The sequence below is a fragment of the Puntigrus tetrazona genome, chromosome 7, assembly GCF_018831695.1.
Source record: "Puntigrus tetrazona isolate hp1 chromosome 7, ASM1883169v1, whole genome shotgun sequence".
Taxonomy (NCBI): Eukaryota; Metazoa; Chordata; class Actinopteri; order Cypriniformes; family Cyprinidae; genus Puntigrus; species Puntigrus tetrazona.
In genome coordinates, this window is record NC_056705.1 from 18780119 (window position 1) to 18794528 (window position 14410).

The 14410-nt window shown below is 38.9% G+C and overlaps 1 pseudogene; it reads right to left on the reverse strand.

Annotated features, from left to right (window-relative positions):
- Positions 1-3470: 3470 nt before the first annotated feature.
- LOC122347938 lies at positions 3471-14082 on the reverse strand (annotated as a pseudogene).
- Positions 14083-14410: the final 328 nt, after the last annotated feature.

Consider the following 14410-nt stretch of genomic DNA (forward strand, 5'->3'; position numbering starts at 1 on the left):
AGGATGTCTGTGACTATTCGAGCATATGGAAACTCACAAGTATGCAAATATTATCTTTTGCACTGCTGTATTGTAATACAATAGCCAAACCATAATCTCATCATTACAAAACCATTATTTGTCGATTATAGAGCCACATTTACATACATACACAAACATACAGATAGATAGATAGATATCCAACGCCAAGGCAAAAACACTGCCAAGGTCAAAGGCTAGTGAGGCCAAAGTCTGCCGTGGTCTCATTTGCACCTCTCTCTTACTGTGGTGTTCTGCAGGATGTGCTTCTGTCTGAACCTGCAGCACCGCTTGTGAGAGCACTATGTTGTTTTTATTATCAAAGAGTCAGGCACAGATGCAAACGTTCTTAATCACAAAATAGTGCATGGTGAAACTGAATTTCATTCCTTACACTTGAATAACGTTTAATTAACAAATAAAATTAATAAATATTTTTATGTGAAAATTTAAAAATCATGAATTATAACTTGACTTCTACCCACAAATATTAATTTAAGACTGCTGTAATGCTGTAGACCAATCCAGAGCAGAGTAGGCACATGGAAAGGAGGAGTTTAGAGAGACTGGATCTTAGAACTTCTTCGAACTAATCATAGGAGAATCGCTGAAAAATAATCAAATATTTTAAGAAAGCAATTTAAAAAATAATATGTGTGTGTGTGTATTCAGTTGAGAGTTTTTTGATTTGTTTTGTAATGGCACACAACAATTGCAGAGGGCAGGTTTATAGCTGAAAGATGCCGATGAGAGACCAGTCTGAACACATCCTCTAAATAGCTTCTCTAAGTGCAGCCTCCTTCTTGGTTTCATTAGAGGTTTGTGGTCAGTAGGTTGTGCTGATCTCCCCTGGACCTAAATTGAGATTTTACTAGAGCAAGGAAAATGTACAGAGCTGCTATATGCGTGATGGTTAACCAATGCTATAGGACTAAAAACTTTTAGATGTGATTTACAAACATGCAGTGATACAATACAGCAGAAACCAACATTTGTTTTATCTATCTACAAAACTGGCTGCAAATCTTTGTCCTGCAAAGCTTAACGGAATCACAGTAAAAACAACACAGCCGAAAGTACATTTTGTTATACTTTTATATAAAAAGGCTATATAGAGCATTTCAATTTCACATCAACATACCTCTCCATTTACAGTAAGACAGCAAAGGAAGCCATATATTCACAGTTCACTCTTAGGCAGGAAACAAGAATAAGGTACCTCAACATCATCAGGCAAAGTACTGTCATTTTTGAAGATTTTTTGAATACCTTTACACACAACCCTTGTGTCACACTGAATATTGCGAACAGTAGTGGGAAAATGCAAGGAGAAAAGAGGAGGCAAGGGAGCGCTCTCTAGCCACAGACAAAACACAGACCATGAAACAAAGGGGAAGGACAAAAAAGAGAGGATTAACGCAAAGTTCCCGACGACAACATACTCTCAAAAAAAGCAACCACTGGCAACCACACAGGACGACTACAGAGGTGTGTGGGCCGCCTGCGGAGCTGAGGACCCTGGTAAGAGTTTCACACAGGAAGCAGCTGCAGGCGGCACTTAAGAATCATTCTCTCTCTGGTGAGTGGGTCCAGGCGCACAAACTCTTCACTGTAAAGAGAGCTGCGCTGGACTCTTAAATAAATCTAAATATATTTTCATTATATATATATATATATATATATATATATATATATATATATATATATATATATATATATATATATATATATATGTATGTATATATATATATATATATATATATATGTATATATACTGTATGTGTGTGTGTGTGTGTGTGTGTATTTTAACAGTAAGTAGCTGTATAATCTTTTCTTTTTTTAAATTGTCATCACAAAAACACTTAAACCAAAATGTTTACAGTTAAATGTGCTAACGTGTTACATATTTTTGAATGAGTGACTGCTAAGTAACTGTTACCATAGATTTATTGCTTTGTACATTGAATATGGTTATTATCTGCTGCTAGGACTATACCAGCCCTTTTCACAGGTTCTCCCTTGCTTTCTCAATGGAAACTTTTTGCCCCATCCCAGCTAAAATCTCACTACAGGTTACCTTTAGGTTAATTGTGCAAAAGAAACTGACACAACAGTAACAGTTTAGTAAAGTAAAAACAACATTTGTAAAAACAAAACAAAAAAACAGTTTTGACTCCATGCATAACCAACATTCACAGATGTCAAAATGGCATGGAGTTCAAACAATGGCATGGAAATTAAGGAGTCCAGAGCCTTGACACCCTGTGCTTTTGCTTCTTGTTGCTCTTGTGATTCTCAATTATCTAAAAATCAAACCTCTTCCCAAGTTCCTCTATTACACCAAACACCAAATTGAACAGCACCATTATATCAAAAAAATGTATATATATATATATATATATATATATATATATATATATATATATATATATATATATGGATACCGACTGACACAGCCTGCTGAGTTTAAGAAACACTTTTGTTGCTTTTATTTCATCGTCTAAAAAACTGTGCTTTTTCTCTCTGCAGTGTCAAAGACCAAAGTCCTCTTTAATCTCTCAAAACATGACTTCTACGTGATGGGCAGTAACACATCATGAGGTATAAACAAATTTGCTTTGTTGTGCTGTTAAATTACTTTGTACAGCTCTCTCAGTGCAATCAAAAAAAACGACAGTGGAAACCAGTTGCTTGGTTGGAATTTTCTACAGCAGTAATTCTCCATGAATGACTCCAGAGCCTCGGATCTGGAAGCCGGTTGCCTGACTAACTCTACAGGCTTCTCTATGTTGCAAAGGCTCAGAACGATGGGGTGAAAAACTCGGTTTCACAATATTACACATGATTGCACTTGAAATAAAGTTACTCTGTTTTAATACATACAACATTTACAGTCTGCCAATTTTGATATGTAATATCTCCTTTGTATAATTGACTCATTTAAATTCATATTTAAATATAGGATTTGATCATTTCAATTTGTGCAAACATACAACAATTTTTTTGTTTTTTTGTTAATTGATCATCTTTTCTACAGACACTACAAAACCTACAGTGTGGGCATGTTTTTTTTTTTTTTTATCATGTGCTGTATGTACAGTGGCTCTAAAAAGATCTGGATGCTTAAGTTGTAGAAATGTCATTGCATTAGATGAGATAACAAAAATGCTCCTTTTTTAAAGCGAAACGTTTTACAAAAACAAGTTATGCTATATTAGATTATATAACGATATATCATATATATATTATTTTATATCTATTTAATGTATAGCTACATACATATATTTTTCATTTCAAAATGAAGACACTTCATATACCCACTAAAGAAAAGCACAAAGACAAGTCGCAGATGTAAGCAGATTGCACTTGCATTTTGTTATTTAATGCAATGGAATTTATACATTTCCATGTTGTGCATCCAAATGCTTTTTGCTCCACTGAATGTTTATGTATCATCGTGTGTGTGTGTCTGTTTCTGTGTATTTGCGAGGTCTAGGAGTAACCCCCACGCCCTTCCTGTATCCATAACCCCTTCATCCACACCTTCCTGCACGTATTCCTCTCGTTTATCCCATCCTTCGGCCCATCCGCCGTTCAGCTGCGTGAGTGGCACCGTGAGGTCTTGGCCGGACCTCCCAGGGCACTGTAGCTCTGGGTGATGTCCCCGTTTCCTCAGCCAGCTCATCTTCGTCAATGAAGCCACACTTTTCTTCACTGGTCTGTTCTGGATCTGCCCACGGCTGCTTCTCCCCGAGGCGAAGAGGCCATAGAAGATTACACCGCCGTAATGCACCAGGGAAAGCGATAAGAAACACATACTGCCACTCTTCTCGGGTCTGAAAGGAAGAAAGAGTTGTCAGGAATTCATTGACATAAAGAAGCATCCTGGGAGCATGAGAATAATGCATGATATAAACATAGGCTTAATGCTGATAAATCTGAGCACTTTTGGCAGCGTTACAACAAGTAGGCAGAGAGATTTGAAAATCCAATCACATGAAATCTTCATAAGAAATAAAAGATGTTATATAGGTTTGGAACAACAAACAAACAAAATCAAGATAACAAATCTGCTGTGATTTTTAAACTGCACAGTTTTCCCAACACCATCTAATCCATCATGGGCCAACATAATTCATTCATACTGAACATCTAAAAAGCAAAGGAAAATCCAATGTGTCTCACCTTGTTTTTGGTCATGGCTCCAACTATAAGAGGACACACCATTCCTGACAGTGTTCCCACTCCATTAGAGATTCCCATGAGGATACTGGCATAGCGAGGAGCAATGTCTAAATGATTGACATTGAAACCTGATGGGAGATAAAGGTATACATTACGTTAACATCAGACAGATTTCGAATAACTTTGTAAAAGATCACACTTTTTTTGCTTTGGTACTGAATTAATTACAACAAACCAGGTTTCATTAACTACAATAGAATAAACATTAAAAATTCTGTATTTTCTATTTAAATGTATATAATTAATTTAATTGCTTAAAACACCATAATAGCAGCTTATGTTTGCATAAATATTCATATTCATCTGGGACAGCTGAAATTTAACTGAAAACCATTCTTTTTGCAAGTAAATGTTATCATATTTTGAGTGAAGCTGTGTCTGAATCACTAAAGTGTGCTGGTAGCAGTCTCATGCTGTGGGGATATTTTTCAGTGCCAGGGGCTGAGGGACTCATCAGGGTAGAAGACAAGCTCAGTGCACCAAAATATAGAGATACCTAGTCTGGATTATTCAGAACCTGAGCAGAAGATTCACCTTCCAGCAGGACAATGACCCTAAGCACACAGCAAGAGTGGCTTATGGACAACTCTGTGAATGTCCTTGAGTGAAAATCAATAGCACAGAATGACATTTTCAAAAATCACTGCAGTCCTCTTGCATAAACTGCACATTTTGGTTCTGCATTAAGAGTGAACATTTTCCATACCTCTAACATTATGTTGGAGATTCAGACTAAAAATAGAAAGAGCAGCCATCTTGTAGAGCGGAGGAGTCTGTAGCCCTCCTCACTGAGTGCTCTGTCTAGATGTGCTGCCTGCTCTCAGGGGACAGCGTGTATGAATTATTGAAAAAGTCCAGCAGAACGACTTATTCCTTCCAAGCTGCAGCGGAGGAAGAGCGTTTTTGAGCGATAAAAGGAGAACATAGTATTTTGTCAGAAATAAGCCATTATTTTCAGTGTTCCTGGCTGTGGATGGTTCCTTTTAATATTTTTTTCTTCTCACCGTTAGTATAAAAGGTTTGCAAGGCAAAATACGAAATCAGACATATTGTTTCCCTAAAGACTTGCCTGATATTGCAAACCCACTGAAGCCGACAGCCAACACAAGAAACGAAATGGCCACTCCTTTACTATGTGAGTAACCCACCACCAACAACAGAGTGGCCTCCATCCCAAAGCCTGTAAAAGATAAATAGCAGTGGATAGTCAGCAATCTAAGCTAAAATGGACAGTTACATCATCATTGTTAGAATTATTATGACTGTTTATATTTAGGATGAAGAAAAAATCTTTCATTCCTTTAAAACCCTAGCTTTAAACCAGAATTCAGTCATATAGGAGCTGTGTCATTCTATTGGTGTTCTTGGGGTGGGTTCCACTCACCTCCACAGTTCATGATTTTCCGAACCGTGGTAGTAGACAGGATGTTTTTGCTACGGAGGAAATCGGCTATCTGTCCCCCAATGGGTACGATAATGGTCATCACCAGATGGGGCAGGGCTGACAGCATGCCAACCTGAATAAGACAGCAGTCGTCAGGCACAGAAGGATCTTATTAAAAACACACTGCAGAATGAATGCATCAGCCATTGACCAATGTTAGTTGATACTGTGGCATTTTAGAAAAGTGGTTGAATCACAGAAAAGAGAAAAAAATGTCCAATTTCAAAATAAAATACTTTTCTTAATTACAGATAGATCTGATAAATTGCCTGTCAAAACTGTCATGCAACATTCACCATTAGTGTGTTAATACTGTAACCGGATGTAAAGACATGATTGAAGGTTTAACTGTAGGAAGTGAGAAAACGAGCAAAATGAGATGCGAGCACAGACTTAAATCACCAATAAGTGATTAATGAATTATTCATTATGAACTATTCACAATGAATAATTCATCAACCTATTTCAGACCTTAGGGAATGACAAAGGTCACCCATTTACTGACGCACACTGGAATTATAGACAGAAATCATATGCAACTTAGACAACAAGGCAATTCTGACCCAAATAAAGCTTGACTTAATATTTACTTATTTTCCAGATTTGATAAAGCAAATACCAATTTCAGTGCACGCAATATGAAAGGTAAACTGAAATTACCTTGCTAATCTCAAAGCCAAACACCTCCTCAAAGTATGCAGGCTGGCTGATGAGCAGCAGGTAGAAAGTCCAACTCCTGCAGAAGTTGGCAACAATGATTGCATAGACAGGCATGGATGTGAAAAACTGCCTCCAAGGTGTCTTGAATTTCTGCAAAAGAAAGGATTATTGCAACATGTGGAGGAACTGTCATAATAAAACCCATTATATTAACGATTTTAGTGTTTATGTCTTGATTCTGCATTAACAGTTTTAATTCTTTGTCAGTTCTAATGATGCCTGAGAGTGCATGGCATATACACCAAAGAATCTACACTGAGACAAAATGGCAAATTTAATAAAATTACAAAAAAAGACCTGATATGCCTTACTGATTTCATTAGATGTCTTCATATAACACCATGACAACAAAATCACACTTCAGTGACCTGTAGTGACACTGCAAATATTGTCATCTACCTCAAAATTATGTCAATTTTATTCATAAAAGTGTGATCACCAAAGAAATATGCATTTTATCTTTTAATTTTCTGAGACATCCTGACAAAATTTGCTCAGTGCTTTCATTTACCCTCTAAAGAAACCATAAATTACTGAAATCAATCTTAACGCTTGAAAACTGTAGCAACAATTGTAAATAAAGAAGTGAGAGAATAAAGGGATTGCTCTTAATCTTAAAGTAAATATTAAAATGAAAATTCACCCTATGTATTTTCTAAAATGAATACTATTTATCTTATTGTTATTGTGATTATTGTATTATGTGCATGTTTAATTTTTTTTATTTACTTTGTAATGTATAATCAAAACGCTGTAACTGGACTTTGTGGTCAAAATGACACCTCTTCGATGACACATGAAGGATCATTTACTTCCCCTTAACTGCAAGCCTGTATTTATCTGCATCAATCAACAACAGATGCACAGAATCAAGATCCAAGTCTTTTTTGGTAACCTGTTATACCTAGATATACAGCAAAATACAGAATACAACCATAAGTAAAGTAGGTTTGTGTCAATTTGAATAAACAACAAATGGGCATTAAAATGATAGATAAATATAGAGTGGTCCTTAGTTATAGGTTTGCATGAGAGGGGATGTTATCCCATTAGTCAAAACATCTCTTAAAAGAGGACTTGATCCTACAATCAAGCCTTTTCTTCTTTGTTATCCAACCCTATTATATTCCGGAGATTACACATAGCCAGTCAAAAGATTGGAGCGCGATTATGTTTGCAGTCACTCACTTCTGCAGGACCTAGCAGCTTAGCACTCGCCGATACTCTCTTCAATGTAGCAGCGTTCTTCGGCCGTGATGGTGGGATGTTCAGCTGGGCTCTCATACGACACTAAGATCCAGAACATGTACCAGAAAATTCCAAAGCAGCCTAAAGGGAAACAAACAACGTTGGTCTTAAAACTAATCTTAATATGTGGCATAAAAGAAGCAGACGGGAAGTTGGGCTGACTGAAAACCCTTCATATAACTAAATGGATTACAGTTCATTGCTTTTCAGACAGCACGTGCGGTTGTTGGCACAGCGACAAGCAGATTCAGTGTCAGCACAGAGGATAGACACATGGCAGCATCAGAGGAAAATCAATACTCAGCATCAGCGAGCTAATCCATACCACACTTACTAAAATACACTTATCAAGACCGTTAAGCATACTCCTGCAATGACGGTTTGCACCATAACTATGGCTCATGGGGTACATGCAAAAAAACAAAAAAAACACACTTACCATAGACGTAGAAAACAGATGACCAGCCTGTGTACTGCACCAAGATCCCCGCTAAAGGCATGGCAATGACAGCTCCGGCATAGGAACCTACAGAAGAGGAGAAGAGACGTTTAAGTTTAAGAAAAAGGAACTGAGAAAGATAAAAGACTATAAAAGACTTAAAAGACTTAAACAAAAAAGGAATTTGTTGCAGAATATGCATTAAAACAAAATCTAGTTCATGCATAAATAATGTTTCATAGAATTCTTTAGTATAAACAACAAATGTATCTTTAAATTTTAAAGTGCAAGCAATAATGAGAAACTAAGGTAGCAATAAAACAAATATAGTGGAATTGGTTTTCTTCATAATTCAGTGACGTGCTGTTTTGCTTTAAAAAAACAAAGATTACCACAGAAGGAGGTTGTGGCTAGGCGGCTTCTTTCCAGTGGAGGAGCCCACTTACTCCAGATCCCATGACAGGCTGGGTAGGTCACACCCTAGAAAAACAACAATAATACACATCAGCTCTATCACAAAAAAAAAATAAACTTTTTCAAATGATAATAAAATCTTAAGCAGCAAGCAAAGTAAGGCTACATCGCATGAATCTCTTTAAATGCAAATTTATATTTACAAAAAAAGAGCAGAATAATATGCACTGTTGGCATGATAGAAGTTGATCTAGTGGTCTATTTCACACACATATAAGCGCCTCTACAGATCAATACGGCTGTACTAAAGACAAAGCCTGGGTCATTATTCTCACAGAAATATCCTCAGGCCATAACTGATTGTTACAGGGCTTTGGGCTTTTCCCAGAAAGAATTCCCACAAATGTTTTTTTCTTCTTTCTATTAAAATATCTACCAAAGGCAAGAGGCCAAACGTTAGTAACCTGTTGAGAGATACGGCATTAGATTTAATATTATCACTATTAGTTATTATCGCCAAACAAGCATTTACGAACGAGAGATAATAGCCCGTTCCTACCTCCACGAGCCCCTGTAATATCCTGACGAATATGACGCAGCCATAGTGAACACGTGCAGCCGAGGGGATGAACATGTTCAGCGTGGATGTGAGGAGAATGGCTGCGCCGAAAACCCTGCACAACAGATGGAAACATGGCTGAGTTATACAGACATTCGTTGATAGAATGAGACTTGTGTAAACCGAATCTAATTATTCCCCGAGTTTCAGCTAGGCGCTGTTTTAGTTGCCGCGCTGACGTGTTTGTTAAACGCCCTTTTATCGCTGAGAGAAAAGATTCGATGATTTCTTCACACGCGTTGCATCTATAGCAAAATATCTGCTTTCAAAATATCAGGCTCGTTGCCTTTTGTGACACAGAGGAACAGTGGCCTTCCGTTTATGTCCAGTTGTCCTCCGGTCTTGTATCGTTGAAGACCCTCTCTCTCTCTCGCTGATAGGATTGAGGGAGTTCTCCAGCGCGAGACTCGCTGATTCTATTAGATCTCAATCACGCTCAAAAATGAACTCGAATCATTTCAGCAACGACAATCAAGTCAAATATTTGACGACGCCTACCGAGTTAACAGAACAGCCTAAAATTCAATTTCAGCTCCTTGATAACGTTCGTTTATTATTGGCCAGCCGTTAAATAAAAAACGTTTTCGTGAGCACAAATTGCGTAAACGCATTTTCCAGCTACCGACGTGGCAGTTTTATTTTTGATAAATTGTTGCGTGACAGATGAGGTGCGACCAAGCCCTCCGGCAACATGTCCGGGGCTGGTTGCCATGCCCCCCTCATCGAGCAGATTAGACACGCTTCCCCCGGGATCTCATTAACAGGTGGAGAATGCCCCACAGACCCGCTCCCACAGTCTAATCCTACAACTCACACGACGGGTCAGCCTTCACTCTGCCCTGGAAACACAAGCAGGCCGATCAACCATAGCAATGAACTCTCTCTCTCTCTCTCTCTCTCTCTCTCTCTCTCTCTCTCTCTGCTTGTCTCTAGTGCCGATTTATTTGTTTCATTTTACCCCTCGAACGCTTGAATAAAAATATGTTCATATATCATGTTTATATTTTATTATATTAGGATAATAAAATTACAACAGCAATGTCTCGCACGCATTCTTTACAATTCTTTATTCTTTAAGCATGATTTTGACGTTTCTCTTTTGTTCGTTTTTTTTTTTAGGACAAAATAAACCGTAATAATGCATAAAGTGCATTTATGTACATGTATTTCCACAAGAAACGTGTTACCTTACAAGAGACTTTGCACCATAAATAATTAATCATTGGGTCGAACGTCTGCTGAGTTGGCTCCTCCCACCTCCCCTTTTCGTCCAATGAGAGAACAGATCCATTCGCCGCTATGAATAATCGTGGCTTGTATTCCCAGCGTACCGTGTACAGCATGGTTTGCCAAGCTACTTACCGTGTAGATCTCAACGAATTCGGTCAGAACCCCCAATCATCCGCTACACGATTTTAAATGATTTCAAATATTTATTATCTTCTTTGCGTGACCGAGGCCTCCTCTTTAATTATCCTTGTACATTAAAATAAAACATTGAAATTAAAAACGAGTAACAGCAGCCCTGGTGATTGACCTGCCCGTGCAGACCTACCTTTAAAGAAACGTAAACGGCAGGTAGCGCAATCTGATAAGTAGCGTGTTTCGTCTGCACACCGGTTTGGAAATAATGTAGGATGAAAGCTGTCATTTTTTCATAGCCTATTTTATAAGACTCGGTTTGCATTTCTGACGAAAAAAAAAATCCGCAAGAAACTGAGATAAAACTCACATTAGCATATACGTAATAAAACGAAAATTATTATAGAATTGTTTGTATTTTTTTATTTTTTTATTTTTATTTTTTCTTAATTTTTCGTTAACATTAGATAGGCCTGTATTATCTATTCTATTATGAAATTCTATAAACCAAATGGAATTTAAAGGCGATCGATTATTTATTGTTGTACTATGAGCTAACAACAACGACGACGACTGAAATCATTATCATCATCATCTGAATAAATAAATTATTAAATTCCCAGGGTTTACCTGTTTGCCGCCAATCTAGAAGAGATGTATCCTCCGGGGATTTGCGTCACAATATAACCCCAGAAAAACGAGCCGTGAATCATTCCAACTGTTTCCGGGTCCCAGTTGAATTTTGCCTTCTAATGGAGAGAAACAGAAAATATGTAAAAGGCTAAACGTGAAAGCACACGTTTCTATAAAACCTCTATTTCGGTTAAAATAAGACATTGGCTATAATAATATGCGTTCGATATTTTAGGGAGAGGATGTAACTTTTTTAAAGCAACAGCAACCAAAATATATATTGATTATTGAGCAAAAGAAATGAAATGACAAGGGCGCAGGATTATTTTCCAGCTGAAGAGTTAATCAATTTGTGGCCGATGACATTCAAGTAACCAAGGTCAATTTTTTTTGCATGAGTAGCATGCTCGTTTTCAATATTTTCCAAGCTAGCAGTGGCATCCACTACGTCTGTTTCAAGCAAACGCGAGTCAGTGTTCTTTTAAAATGTGTCCTTTTTATTTTCCACGATTTGTTAGTATCCACGCGAAGTGTAGCCAGTGTGCGTTCTTCTGTGTGTGTGTGTGTGTGTGTGTGTGTGTTTTTGTGTGTGTGTGTGTGTGTGTGTGTGTGTGTGTGTGTGTGTGTGTGTGTGTGCGTGCGCGCGCGCGCACTCACGCTCGTGAGGGTGTGTCGCGAATCCGAAGCGAGCGTATAAAACCCCGCTCGTGCCACAAACCTCTTTGATGATGATCTTCCCGTTCAGGTGAATGGTGCTGTTGTTCACCATGCTCACTATGGCCACGCCTAGGTTGCACCGAATACCGAAGGAGATGCAGAACCCGAGGCCGCTCATTATGGCGATGATGTAGCGGCGCGGGAGTCCGAAGCACGTGCAGTCGCACAAAGGTGTCTTTTTCTCGTTGGACTGAGCAGGCCGTCCATCCTCGGTCAGTTCGATGTTCTCGCCGGGTTTTTGTCGCTTTTCTAACACTCTGCGTCAGACAGAAGAGAAGCGTCAGACTCCTGGCAGGACGCTAACAGCGATTGCGGCCAGAAGAGCCAGTTAACAGGAACCCCATCTACCTTTATTACTTCAGACAAGAATAGGCCCTAGTCGAGGTTTTGACTCCATTTACATCCATCACTGCTAGCCTGTTCTAAGTTGCACGGACAGATTTAGACAATGATTATTAAAACGACCCACAGATTTTTTTAGTTTTTTCAACGCAAGGATTTTTATGTAAACTCCTAAATAGTCTCGGTGTGCCGCTGTAAAGCGCACTGTACCGCATTGCAGCATTTCCTTCACCTTCACCTTATTTACATTCACACAGTATTAAGGTCCACCGACACGCGAACTTTACCGTCACTCACACTTATTATACCAGAGCTACAAAAAGTTATTTGCGTACAGCTATTTACAATATGATCGAAATTGCACATTGTGTCGAGACTAAATTAATGCGCATCGAAATGTAGCTTATATATCATTTTTACAAAAATAACAATGTTCATTTCAGGCATATATTTTCTTTTTATTAGCAAGTGCGACGGGAATAAAATGAATTGTATTTCCCGATCCTCTGTAGGCCATGTATAACGCGAAAGCTCACATTAAATGTGCTATAACGATAAATTCATTTTTTCGTGATAAATGCATCTCAGAAGAAAAATGCGATTTTTTTTTGGAAAATACTACAAAATGTCTAAGCAAACGAAAAAAAAGATGAGGATAAATATTTATTAAAATGAGTAGGCTACTTGGGGAAAGGCACTTTCAATTTCGAAAGAACAATTTGTTCAGATGGCGGAGACGCTGGATCTTTTTTTTTTTTTTTTTTTTTTAATCTCACATATTCATAACGTTTTTTGCGATGCAAAAATGACTCGACATATAGGAGCATCAAACGAACGTGAAATAATTACGCAAAAAGCGATTTTCCGTGTGGATTCAATCGAGGTCTTGTTTGCGGGTGCTGTGGGAATACGGTCTCTAAAAAGAAGCCGCACTCGAGGGAATCCTCTAACGGAACCATTACTATTCAATCGTAAACGCATTTTAGTCGCGGGTTACAATGACAACCTTCAAAGATAGGAAAACTCGCGTGCTTCTTTCCCCTCCTCCCAAGATTATGCAGAATTACATAATTTTCCTCACGTCTCCGTGAGGCGTGACGCCAAAACCGACCGGGGAAACTCGTTACCGAATAGACTAAACTAGCTGCAAAACGCGCTTTCTCTGTAGTACAGCTATAGCTGGCGCATTTCTCCATCTAGACGAACGCGTGCGCTAAATGTAATACTTGTCAATGAACGATTCGGTTTTATAATGATAAAACATCTTACTTGTACAAGTGTCCCAGGGTTTTCCCCGCTATTTGCTTCAGTCCCTCTTTATTGGGCGCAAAACCAGGCTCCCTCGGAGTCTCCATGTCCAAATGTGATAATCCCTCGTTTTTTTTTCTTCTTCCCGGTAATGTTAAAGTACCATGTCACAGTGTGAGATGACAGAGCATACCGGACCGATACCCAGCGGATCAATGATTCAGTAAGACAGATCAGGAAAATTCACGACGGCGTTCACAGAGAGAGAAGAAAAAAAATCCGCCTACACAAGAGAGAGATCACAACTGGTCTGGCTCTGTCTGCTCAAAATTATAAACTCATAAACTGCCCCGCGCGCGATGAGAGCGCGCGATGCCATCTCAGATTTGATTCAACCGATTGATGTTCGTTTCAAATCTACCGAGTTAAAAAAAAAAAAACTGATTATAAAAACGACGTGCGGTTAATGCAGAGCCAAAAAAGAAAAGACAAGCACCGTCACGTTTTCGATGCGGAGTGACAGTGAAGTAGCTTGAGGAGGACGTGAAGGGCTTTCAGCACCAAGGTCAGCGACAGTCTCGCCGCGACTCCTTCACCAAACTAGCGCCGGATCCCTGCCGTCAGAGCGCCACCGTTTTGGGAGGGGTCAGAGAGGAGGCGAGCCTCCACATCCCCTTCACCTTCTCTCATTTTTCCTCAAATTATCTGAATTGTGTCAAGCGACACTTTTTTTTTTCTCTTCGGCGCTTATTGCGGAGGGCACGTGATCTGACATTTCTAAGTTTCTACATTTGCGCTTTTACGCTCGTTTTCCGTCGAAGGCCGCGCGAGCCTCGGGGGCGGTGCTATGGAAACCGAACCGGGGTGTTTCTCCGAGTGCGTGTGCTGGTGTGAAGCAAAGCGTATTAATAATTCATACGCACCTCGCGGTCCCCTCCCCTCTTCTCCGTTCTTCGCAGCA